This window comes from Empidonax traillii, unplaced genomic scaffold (assembly GCF_003031625.1).
Source record: "Empidonax traillii isolate 1590-97213 ecotype Southwest subspecies unplaced genomic scaffold, ASM303162v1 scaffold474:size1423191, whole genome shotgun sequence".
NCBI classification, from domain to species: Eukaryota; Metazoa; Chordata; class Aves; order Passeriformes; family Tyrannidae; genus Empidonax; species Empidonax traillii.
This window is the reverse complement of record NW_020955667.1, coordinates 475,228-487,887: the sequence shown is the minus strand read 5'-3', so window position 1 is coordinate 487,887 and position 12,660 is coordinate 475,228. Positions and strand designations below refer to the sequence as shown.

Below are 12,660 nucleotides of genomic sequence, written 5' to 3'. Positions count from 1 at the left end.
TGCATTGTTCTCTTTTTCTCTTGGCCAACTACTGCTGACGTAAGCAGCTCTGGGCTGAAGAAGTGGAGAGCCTTGAAGAGAGCCTGGTGCCCAGACTGGAGCTGGAAATGGGATTTGGCCTCTGCTACAGAAAGAACTTCGAGGACTCAGGCTTAGAGGAACCCAGGGAATGTGAGATGGCTGGGCAAGCTTCAGGAGCTTTTTAGTTAGTGCTTCTTCTACAAAAGCTAATAAAAAGGCATCTTTAAGTCTTGTCCAGGAAGATCTCAGAGCTCTCCTGCAGAGTTAATACCCCTAACAGAGACAGCTTAGTCATTGCAGGATAAGGCATAGCCGTGCTAGGAGTTCACATATCCTGCAGGCTTACTCCATGCTATGTGTAAATGTATGTGTGTGGCTGTGTGTGTGTGTGTGTGTGTGTGACTGTGTATAAGCTTATGCAGGTATCTGTTTTCTCCCAATAATTCAGTAACTCTGCCTGCAGCTTTGCAGACTCCAGGATCCTGGCCAGCCAGAGCAGGAGAGGCTGCCAAGTCCATCAGGTTGATGGAGCCAGCAGGCTGCTCCACCTGACTGTCTGGAAGCATTCTTTTGCTCTCTTGGGAGGTTTCCAGCACATCTCCATTTCCTCTGAAGGAAGGTTCACCCATGACTGCCAGCATCCATGGGTGCTGCAGCTGCAAAACCCAGGGATCTGTGCCCCTTCTTAGCGCTGTTGTAGCCATCTCCCAGTGGCACAAGTCCTGAAAATCTCCAAAGTGTAGCTCATTAAGCAGGTGAAAAGCCACAGGCTCTTGGCTTGTTCATAGCTTCTTTATAGGGATAGAAAGGGTGGTCTAATTAAGAATTCAGTGTATCTCACAACGTGGTGAAGACAGTAACAAAACGTATCTTTCTGTTCTTTTAAAGGAGAACTTCCTTGTCAACAACTGAGAAGATTCTGATGAACTCCAAGGTATGTGAGGAGGTAACAAGGGGACAGCTAAAATGTGTGTTATTGTTATGTTTCTGTGCTAATCTCAGGAGTGATCGTACCGAGAAGGTAAATCCTTTGCTCACAAGTCTCTGGTATTCAGGTGCCCAGCGGGAGCACTGCAGAGATATAGGAAAGATTTTCACCACTTGATCTCAGCATGTGGCTCTCATCTGGTGCTGTGCTCTGTCTGCTCCTTGCCTGGGACAATGTCAGAACAAGAGGGGTTTTCAAAAATGATCTGTATAGGGGAGAACCAACACCTTCCTGTTTTCCTTCCTGCCCTGACTGAGCAGATTTCTCCAGCTGCACCTCTCCTTCTGAATCCTCCTTCCAAGTAGAGGGGAAGGATGGTTTTTCACAAGAGTTGGAAGCAGAGGCTTGCACAGCACATTCATGGGCAGGTCTGTAGCCATGCCCTGCTGTTTCAAACTAATGGATCGTGTTGTCTCTCCCTGTGTTTGAGGCTCGTTTTACACCTGGAAGTGCCATCCTAAGTGCGTGCACAGCATGAGGTGGAGCCTCGAGATGGGAGTGAGGGACAGCAGAGAGGTGGAACAAAGCACCAGCAACCAGCCCAGGATGTTCAGTGAATCCATGAGCAGGTACCCTCAGCGTGTGCTTGTGAAAAGGGCAGTGCAATAGCAGAGTAGCCTCGGTGGTTCTCAGACAGGTTCACTGGCTCACTCAGACAGGTCTCTTCTACCTGACTCTTCTACCTGTCATTCATGTGTGAGGTGTTCACCCTGCTCAGGAAGTCCAGCACTTTTTGCTCAGCTCACTGTAGCTTGTCACGCAGAAAAAGACATGCAATCCATGCTCTTCTGCTCTTCCTCAACAAAGAGGCTCCCAAACCGTGGCAAAGAACCTGACAACCTTCTTTATGCCTTTTGGAGCGCTCACACTTGTATTGTTCAGCTTTGAATAGAGAGTTTTTAAAAATAGTTGCTTCACCAGACCAACTACAGGCTTTTATAACCTTGCCAGCCAGCCAGCCATGGATCAAGGGTGGGAAGTGCTGTTTTGGCCAAAAAGGTGTCAATTTTTATTGTTTTCTCTTTGAGTTTCTTTTTTTAGTTATAACAAGAATTCAGGTAAAGAAGAACTTGCATGTAAAAAGCAGGTGAGGATTAGTGAAGAGGCAAATGGGAGATTTTTTTGTTTGCTTATGTGGAAAGGGAGAAAAATAAAACTGCTGCTTTTAGAAACATGGAAGGTCTTTAGTGTAATGAATAATAAGAATAATTTCAAACATATTTTCTGAGACCTTAACAGTATCTATATAAAAATGCCATCTCAGAAGGTAGTGGGGGAAAAAAAAAAACAGTTTTCCTAACATTGGCCAGGAAACAAAATTTGCAGTTCTGGAAGACTTGCCATTTCCATAGGAACCAGAGGAGATGAAGTAGAAAGACTTAACAGAGGTGATTAAAAAGTATTTTATACTGAAAACAAACTTTCTAGCTGAATGACATAAATTGCATTTAGGGGACCAAATGTCTTTCTAGCAAGTTTAAAAAAAACATGCCAGTGTATCTGCCCTGTGGTAACTGTGTGTTAGAAAGCCTTGGAGAGCAATGAGCTCAGCTGCACAGCACAACCTTATAGGAACCCCATCTTTGGGTGGCACACTGAGTTGGTGTAAATCTAGTTTATGCTTACCAGAATTCTGGGGTTCTGTTAATATTTAAATACATGCAAAAAACCAAACAAAAAACCCCACAAACAAACAAAAACCCCCAAAATAAATAAACAAACAAGCAAACAAACAAACCTGCCGTGCTTCATAAATCAAGAAGGGACCTTCACTATTTTACATTTTTCTGAACAGAGGTTGGAGGTGAGTGACGTGGGCAGAACGCTTCTCCCCAGTGTTTGGTGTTTGGGAATTTTAACAAGAGAAATAATTATGGATGATATCCTACATGAAAGGTTTGCCTAATTCTGCATTTTGTTTTGGTTATTTTAGCAGTAATAATTCTGTGGTTTCTGTAGTCACCTTCCCAAAGAACAGAGCCATCACAAACAAATGAGCTGCTTCCTCTGCAGTGCTATTTCTGTTTGGGTTTATTAGTGAGCTAAAAACCAGCTTTGATCTACCCTCCAGCTTGATATGTTATGAGATATTTTCATCAAACTCTGCCCTCGATTGAACTCATATTAATCTGGGTAAAATTAATGCAGATACATGTTCTTAGAGGTTTCTGGGCAGTCAGATGGGATCTTGCAGTCAGATCTCTCTGGTGTGCATTCAGTGGACATCACTGCAGGGACAGAGACCTTCCTATAGAAAATCCATTGCAGGGTGGGGGCGTAAGAGTGAATGCCTTTGGCTTGAAACACAATTAATGCGTGGCTAAAGTTTGCCTGTATGTGTTGGTCCTTCTCCCATTGATGGCAAACCTCCCATGGAATTCAGCAAAGTGGGATGGAATCTATACAGAAATTATTTTTCCCAGAACAACTTCGCAATAACCAGTGGATTTGCGAACTCCTCGCTCTGACACATTGAAATAATTTGGGACTTTCATTCCATTTTGCTTTAATTGGACTTACACTACATCTGACTCTTCCTAAGTGGGTTGCTATGCCTAAAATATGTGCAGGCATGTTTGCACTCTCTGAGGGAACATGGAGGTTAAACTGGAAGGCGAGGTTATGTTAGCAAGGATATTTTCTTTTTATCCTGCTTCCAAAGGCAACCCTGTTTGGGGCTCACCGCTCTGCCTTGACCGCTCTGTGCCTCTCCGGACCAAATCATGCTGGGATTTGATGATAAAGCACATCCTCTTTCCAGGAGCCAAGCCAAGCCCTACATCCGAACTCACTGGTGTTCTGGTACCTAAGGCACTTTGTGGTTAGAAGGCAGACTGCAAATGTGGGTATGTCCAAACCCTCTGGAGGAAGGGAAGAAATTTCCTACAGAGCTGCTGTTGCCCATTTGATTCCCAGTTCCTTTGTTTTAATGTTTCTCGGGCTGTGCCAGCTGAGACAGCTCTTAGCTGGAGACCAGCACTTGCAGGGCCCGATTTGGTTCACGTCTTCTATAAAAGTTTTCCATCTCTGACCAAGGCATTTCACATCAGGGTAAAAATGTGAGTAAATCAGAGCTGGCATCTATCCCAGACATATCAATTCCCTTAATTCCCTTTTTCCTGTGGCTTTGGGACAATCAAAATAGGGAATGTTTCCATTGCTATACCTTTATGAAAGTACAATATGTGAACGCCATATCCTGAGTGCATCCAGCCCGTTCCCTCCCCTCGGTCGTTACCAACTACGCAGCTTTCCCTGGCAATTATGTGAAACGGAGCACCGCAGTGGAGTAAATCTTTTGGCAGGGCCTGGCTCCAGGGAAGATCAAAACCCCCAACGTGACAGCTAATGAAACAAGGAGAAAGAAGATGGAAGCCATCGGTCCCAGGCGGCCAACACTAACACGGGCCGAAGGCGGTGGGAGGTGCCAAGGTGTCTGCTTGCGAAATTTGGAGACAGCTGGGGGAGTTGGAGAGAGGGCTGCACTGGGGCCAGTTTTCCTGGCAGGAAAAGCCGTTTACGACAACGGAGGAGCAGTGGAGACAACTCATCCTCTCTGAGAGGACACATACTGTCTATTTTAAGATACGGGACACATTGGCATTATTCTGCATCCCTGGGGTGATGGTGCTTTACCGTGGAGCTGACCTGGGTGGAGTGCACGGAGCATGGCCTGGATCCAGGGGGATGCACTGAATGCACGGGAATTGCCAGGACAGGGTGGCATGAAGGGAGCTGTGCAGAGCACCTGGTCCCTCGTGGGTAAAGGAGTTAAAATCAGAACATCTGCTGCAGCTCGAGCCAGAAGTCAGAGCAGAGAGTCAGGGCTGCCTGTAACGAGCCTGTTTATCTCCAAAGAAGTGTTTCTCGGACTCTGATCCACAGGCCTGTGGTGGTCAATAAAACATCCAGCAGTGGCTCATGAAACAATAGTAAACCCTCTCTCCTCCCCTCCGACAGCCACAGAAGCAAGCATGCAAACAAAATGGGAGGAAATAAGAGCTACTATAGATTAGCTTTGATTCTGTGAACTTTCAAATTTTAGTCTTTTGTTTATTTGATTTGATATGTGAAAAATATACAAGTTGGTCTTTGGATTATTTTTATTTTTTTCTGAAAAAAGGTTAATCCTTGGACTTGAGAAGTTTAAGAAATGTGGCTCTGAGAGTGCTATTTTTGGAGCCAATTACAACAGCAATGAAATGTTGAAAGATTCCTTTTGTTTGTTGAAAGATTAGGCTGAAGCCCTTCAGTCTATAAAAGAATAATAAACCCTAGCAGGATAAAATCCTTCATTGCAATGAGGATACAAAAGCCACCTCAGAGTGATACGTGGCCTGGGCAGAGGCACAGGGCTGCCAGGGCTGGCACTGATAATTACTAGAGCTATCAGTGCCCCGAAAAAAAGCCCGTGAGAGCTCTTGCTTCATTCAGCTTATACAACCTCATCCTCCACCTCCTGCCATCATCCAGAGCTGGTTCAATGCATTTGCATAATGAGGAGCATTTACACAGCGTGCCCAGTCCCTGGTAGTGTCCTGCAGTCTTGTATAATCTGCTCTGAAGTGAGCTGTTAGAATGGAAGGATTGGCAAATTCACATCTCCTGACATCCTGGATTGAAAAGGAGGTTTAAGTGACCTTTTCTGCCTTGCCAGTATTGTCATCTGGGCTGTCTCGGGCTTGGGGACCAGGCAGCATTTGTCTTGCAGTGGAGTGGAGTTTGCTTTTCAGATAATCCCACTTTGGCAAGCATAGTTTCTGGATTATTAGTAAACCACCTTGAGACTCATCAACAGCGAGGGTTCTGTAGCTGTGCCTGCCTCTGATTTCGTGCGTATCCTGCATGTGCAGGAGGGTGTGGCTGAGCTGTGGAGCTTTCCAAGGGAATGGTAGGGTTGAGGAGAGGTAGGCAGTCCAAGGTGCAGAGACTAACTGGGACAATAAAGCTGCAGGAAAAGACCAGGCATGCCTTTGTCTTGTCTGCCTGAGGCAACACAAATTCAGGAGTGGGGAGGGCAGAAAACATCTCATGTCAAGGGTTAAGGGGGTCTGTGACACAAACAGCAGATGACAGCAGTGTCCTGGCTTACGGGCTGAGAGCCACTTGTCCCTGCAGTCTCAAGGAGCAAGAACTTCTCAACCAGCGAACCAGCCTGAGGCTTGATGGGCAGCAGTGGGTCGTGTCCAACAATCTCAGTCACACTGTTGGTTTTGGAAGTTCTGTCCAGCCCTTTCCCTCCCTAGCTGAGTACTGATCCTGCCACCCCAGCCCATTCCCCTGGGATGCTGCATTACCTGTCACGCTGGGGTATGAGTGGAACACTAACAGAGCCTGATAAAAATCACATGGTGCCTTTCACTGTTGTCTTAGCCAAGTCTGAGTGTGATTAATCACACTGTTCCTGCCTAAAGTTCCCCTCATTCACCACGATTTTAACTCCTTTCATTTCTGGATGGTGTGTTCTGTGGAACAGCGCTGTTCTCATCTGTTCAATGCCTCACTTTCACCCCAGAAAGCGCCCCCTCTCCATAGCAAATGAGGTGATTCCCCTGTGTCTCTTATTTCTTCCCAGGACCGTGGTGAGGATTAATAAGCAGGCATTTGTAAAGCGCTCTGTGATCCTCTGAGTGAAGGGTTTAGACAAGGGTGAGGAGTTGTCCTTAACAGAGCTGGGGTGTGTGACCAGGTCAGCCCACAGCTGTACGAGCCTTTTGGGCTGTCAGCGAGCACGGCGCGTCACGGGCACGACCCGAGAATATCTCACATATCCTTGGCATCAAAGCTTGGCTTGGCATGCTGACAGGGATGAATATCCCTCAACACTCAGGCAGGGTGAGGGACAGCTGGAGTCCACGGCACGTTCAGGTCTGACGAAATCAGCCTCACTGGGATTTGTGAGGTGGAAGGAAATCTGCCTGCCCTTGGGTCTGTGAATTCGATGGCAGTGTGGAGGGGCTTTTAGGCAATGGGGTAGAAAAAGAAACTCTAAAGAAAAATAATTTCTACCCCACATAGCAATTCCAGCAGAAATGGAAAACAAGTCTAATCAGAAAGACCCCTCAAACCAAAAAACCTGAAGCCATGACCAGCTCCTGCTCATGTGCTGTCTCTGCCTAATGTTTGCCAGGCTGTTTAGGGCAGCTGTTCCTGCCTGATGTACCATCCTGCATCCCCTTCTCACCAGCAGGCTGATGACAAACTGAAGCTAAGCAGGTGATGTTTGGATGGCTGCAGTTCTGTAGACAGGTCCTGCTTTTATCAGGGTGTAGGGGTGGTGCTCCAGGAGCACTGGAGTCACTTGTCTAACTGACCTTTCAGATTTAGAGGACGTAGGATTTCAAAGTGGTCTGATGAATCAGAGCAGACTGTAACTTCCTGCCACCTCTCCTCTTGGTGCCAGCTCAGCACATGGAATCACACACAGCAAGGCAGGGATGTAAGGCCAGGGCTGTCTGATCCGCGCTCTTGAAGACAGCAAAGCACAGCCCTCCCTGGGTGACGGAGTCAATCACCTCAGCAAGGAGGAGCTGTGGCCAGAGAGATGTGGGATGAGTCAGACACTTTGCCAGGGACTGGGAAATCAGAGCGGAAGGCAGGGGTTTCCAGGACTCAGATTAATTGCAGGGAGGGGGCTTTCATGGAAGAAGGAGAGGTCAGTTACTCTGGATAATGCCTTGGCTTCAACTTTTCTAGGAAGCTGCAGCCCAGAAGACGTCTTTTCCCTGCCAAGCGAGGGCCAGTACAATGACACCCTTCCCCCCGGCCTCCACCCTCTGCAATGCAATCATTAAAAGGAAGATTATTTTTTCTATGCCACACATTAACACTGCAGCTGCCGGAGGGGCATTCCCGTGGTGGATCTGTGCTGCCATGGCAGATCAGCAGTGCCCTGGGGGAATGTGCCTGCAGCCTCGGCTCTGCTCTCAGCTATGGGAGTGCAGGGTTGGGTGAATGGGGAAACACCGTGTTGGACCCAAAAACTGCTGTTCTGGAGGCAGCAGCAAAGGGTGGGAGCTGCCTCTGCACAGCTCACATCCCTGTCCCCTTAGCTCATAGCTCTTGAGCCCTGCCTCTTCCACTGGGCTCTTTGCTCCCCTGTAGCCTTCTCTGTCCTTTGTATCACTGCAGTGGGTGCAGACTGGATGGATCAGACTGGGAATCTGCTCAGAGCTGACACCACTGCATGGATGCTGCAGCTCAACCCCTGGCAGAGTCAGGCTTGCAGAGCAGCGAGGTTGGAGTTTCAATCTTACGGGACTTCCAAAGGTGTGAGCCAAGCCCAGCTACCAATAACCAGCCAAGGGCTCCTGCCAGAAGATAGATTCACCCCCAAGGACTGAAGCCTGGCAGGGGGCTCTTCAGAGAAGCCCACTCATCTCCTGCTTGAGGGGAACCAGGGGAGAAGGAACCTCTCAAAGCATCGCTTGGTGACCCCGTATGTCTTGAATTTCTCCACTCTGTCCCAGCGCTCTTTTTATGGAGCCCAGGAGGAGTGTACAGCTGAGTGGATACTACTGTCCCCTAAAAGAGCAGCTGTGCTTGCTGATCCCTATGTTTCATTTCAAGGCAAGCTCCTCCCCAGGGCACATGAAAATGCCCTCAAGCCTGGTAGCTATGGCAAAGCACTACATGGCTACTGTGCAAAGCCTCCACAAAGAGATGAGATCCACCCCTGACCACTGGCCCTGCGGGGAGCTCCTGGAAACACTGCCAGCCTTGCACCAGTGCCTCTGAGGGGAAGCAGCTGCCATTGTTCACCCTGTGCCCAGAGGTCCCTGGGCAGCAGCTGCACAGCCCAAGTGCTGCCCATTTTGTCATGTGCCATCCATCATGCTGGAGGGATGGGCAGTAATGTCATTGTGGACACCTCTGGTGTGTCACAGCCACTCCTTCCATGCGGTCTCTTGGGACCCACTGCAGGATGGACAAGGGTGGGAGCCGACTCCACCGCTGCTTGTGGCAAATGATGCTACTTTCATCATCAAAGCAGAACCTCTGGCAGCGTGTGTGGGGATCAGCGACAGATCCTCTGCTTGGACCAGCAGCTTCATGGCCTCCTACCTCCGTCCCATCACCTTCACCGGCCGTGTCTGCCTGAGCTGTGCTGTGCTTCCCCAGAATGAAGCAGGATCACTGCAGGATTCCTGGGCACAGCCACTGGAACACACGAGGGGATGAGGACCCCGTTCCCCATCTCCAAGCGGGACAAGCCAGGGGTGCGAAAGGGTTAAGCCGTGTTGTTGATTGTCACATGGTGCTGGGAATGCAAAGGGAGCTAGAGAGGCAGCGGCACATCTTGACTGCACATGTGGCCTCTACCACAAACACTTCAAAGTGCTTCCCTCAGACTGACGGAACAGCCTGACGCCGACTGTAAATGCCCTTGACACGCAGAGTGGAAAATATCAAACGCTCCGGCGTTCCCCCCGAAACGCGGCCTGTTTTCGCTGGGGAAGCCTTAATGAACCTGCGCGGGAGAGGAGGAGGGAGGACAGGAGGTGTTACGGGTGGTTCTCATTTAGTCCGTGTATGGGTACACGCCAGCCTGGGCAACTGGACTTAATCTGAGGCAAATCCAAGTGCTCAAGGACATTTTAAAAGAGGCTGGGACATGCGCTTGAGGCAGCTCTATGTCAAGATCCCACCACACCTTTTCCCCTCCCAACTCTGCTGCCTGCCCCAAATTGTGCCAGGAGGAACAAAAGGGTTTCCAGTCTGGAGGTTTCTCCCGTTTCTCAAGGAACCCCCATCTCCTCCCAGCCCTGTGATGCCTCTGCTCCACCACCCCCAGTCCTGAAATGCCCACCCTAATGAAGTACTTTTGAGGCACTGAAATCCTCCCCAACCTTGGCACAGAGAAAATGCCAGAGGGAACCTCATTGTGGCCACATCCCTCTCCTGGGGCTGTGAGGTAGAGCAGACCTCTGAGCTGCTCTGAGCAGGACAAGCCTCCCCTGGGACACAGTCCTGCCCTGATGGGGAAGAAAAGCCTTGAGGATTTCAAGGACAAGATCTCAATCCCCGGTAGCATCACGCTGTCACTGAGGGCTGTCTGTTGTAACCCTGCCTGGGGCATCATCTTGGTCACCCTTGACAGGCCAGGACTTGCAGTCCTGATTGAGGATCTGAACTGGTGGCTCTGGCTGCTGTGGCTGGGCAGATGACATCAGCCAGCAGTGCAAGGGAGAAAGGCCCCAGACTCTGAGGCCTTTTCTCCAGGATGGGAGCCAAACAGGGACTCTGATGCAGGGACAAATCACCACATTCCCCTTGCTGTATGGAAACCTGCAGGCAGAGGGGAAGGCACTGCCTGTGCTGGTAGAGATGACATGAGGGACCGAAGCATGGCCAAGATGACCAACAGCTCTTGACCCTGAACGAGCAGCAGAAAGACACAAACAGGTTCTGATGGCCCCTTCTGACTGCGACCCCCATAGACCTAAGGGAGAGTATGAGCACAAGTGATGGCAGGGGAGCGAATGTGCTCAGACAGACACAAAATTCCTGCCCAGCCAGATGCAGAAGAGGGGACAGAAAGATGACGGGCCTGTGTGCGGTCTCCTTGGCTCCAGCACAGCACACATCACCGAGAGGCAGAGCAGGGCTCTGATGGCTGTAGGCAGGGATCCATTGGTTATGACACATTTGGCATGAACGAAATTGCCTCATAAAATACTTCTCAGATCAGCAAGAACTTGAGGGATCTCAGGAGGGAGTTGAAGGAGAGGAAAGTTCAGACGATCGGAGGCAAGACCCCTCCTTGCATCTTGGAAGCAAAAGCAGACAGAGGAAGGAGACCACCAAGGGGCAAAAGGTGTAAAATGGAGGTGTTTCAGGTCATGGAGCATCGGGTCCGCTTCCTGAGGGACCATATGAGCTGGACCACCTCCATCTCTCTGGGAGAGCAACCAATTTTCTGGATAACAAACAAGGTAGAGCAGTTAAGAGGGTTTTAATGGAACATCTGTAGGGAACAATATTAAGAGGATAAACAGAAGACGTAGGCACCACCATAAACTGCTGAGTCCTGGCAGCACAAACGTTAAAAAGCAAGCCCAGAAGCCTGGGCAGTAAACAACAGGAGGTGGAAGTCGCCACCGATGGCACAAGAAGCGAGTAGCTTGGGATTTCTGAAACCTTCTGGGTGGGTTTAGCCACCAGTGAGCTGTCGGGGTACCCTCCATTTGGTAAAGATGCTGTTGCCTTCATTAGTGTTGTTGGCTTTTCAGAAGGGCAGGAGGTGGAGCGCTCGCTCTCTGGTGGATCACGGGAGGAAACCTCGAGGGTGGCTTGGCTGCCTGTGAAACTGCGAGGGGATGGTGCCCAAGACAGTGGGAACCTACTCTGAGGGAGCAGGCAGCGAGGAGGATTGGGTCTGGCATTGGGGGATCTTCCCGGTGCCGCCAGAGCCGGTGGGGGATGGCAGCCTGGCACAGCCGGGGCCCTCCTGCGCCGGTCCCCGCTGACAGATAAAGATGGATTGATCGCTGAGTTACGGATTGATGGCTGCTGTCAGCTGGTGGCCTGCCTCGCCAGCCAGGGAACGGAAGCAGACTCCATGCCCAGTCCCTTTAAAGGCTTTTTGCCTCAGGATATGATTTATTGTTAGAAAACAAAGGATGTTTAAGGAAGAAAAAAAAGGCAACACAAAATAAAACATCTCAATTGATGAAAGCTGTCTTTGGTCCCCAGTGGCTCTTTCCCCTCTTGTGAGCCTGGGAGCACAGGAGGGATACATCCCCCTGCCAAGTAACCCAAACCAGCTTCCTCTGCCTTTTAGGTATGCAGCGCTCTGGTCTCGTGATGGGCAGGGACACCATAACCTATTCCCAGGCTGTCCCCCTGCCAGCGAGCGTGACACTGTGTGCAAACACAGCAAAGCTCTGACCAGAGCTATTTATATGGGATGAGGGACTGGCTTTTTAAAAGCACAGAGGTGCCCAGCTCTAGCCCCTGGTTCTGGAAAAAGAACAGCTTCCCTGGGCTAAAAATAATTAGGAGTACAATTAAGGAGTGGAAGGAATTATTTAAAGAAAACTGAACAGATGATAATCGGGGAGTGTTTGAGGCTGTTTTGTGAGATGCTGTAAAATCAGTGCTGTTCTGGAAGGCTGAATGCTGTTTTGCAGAAGCCAGCCCAGCTAAGAGGGAGGGTGGAAACAGGGATGTTGTGGGTTTAGCATAGTATATAGACATAGATAAATAGCATTGTGGGCATAAATATGTGGAACTGATGTGTGCATGTTAATGGTAAATAAAAAAGGAGGAATCTGGTAGTGGTGAGAACCTGGGAAGAGAAACTAAGGGTAGGAGTGAAAATCCTCTTGCCACTAGGGTTCATGATGATTGTCTAAATGTATCAAGAAAAGCCAAATCCTATAATGACATCCCAGACAATAACGGGAAAATATTCATCCTGTGTGTAGGAGAGATGAGGTTGTTTGTCCAACATTTATTTTGCTCTTTGGAAAGAAGTAGGATGACACGTCCATACTTTACAGAGATAATGAAACACTTTGTATTCTACCAGTGATGAAGCCGAATGTTAAACAGCAGTGATTAAAGTTAGACATTCTGCAGAATCAGATAACTTGCATCAAAGGATAAACAAATTGGCCCGAGAGCTCTATGAACCATTAGTGTCGATT

The 12,660-nt window shown here is 49.1% G+C and overlaps 1 protein-coding gene across 1 annotated transcript in view; it reads left to right on the top strand.

Moving 5' to 3' along the window:
* The window catches only part of GORAB (golgin, RAB6 interacting), an 85,349-nt gene that overhangs the window by 23,496 nt on the left and 49,193 nt on the right, over positions 1 to 12,660 (top strand). The window contains exons 5-6 of the mRNA XM_027895859.1: positions 910 to 955; positions 1,440 to 1,578. The gene's annotated coding sequence lies outside the window, so the exon portion shown is untranslated. The remainder of the gene's footprint in view (positions 1 to 909; positions 956 to 1,439; positions 1,579 to 12,660) is intronic.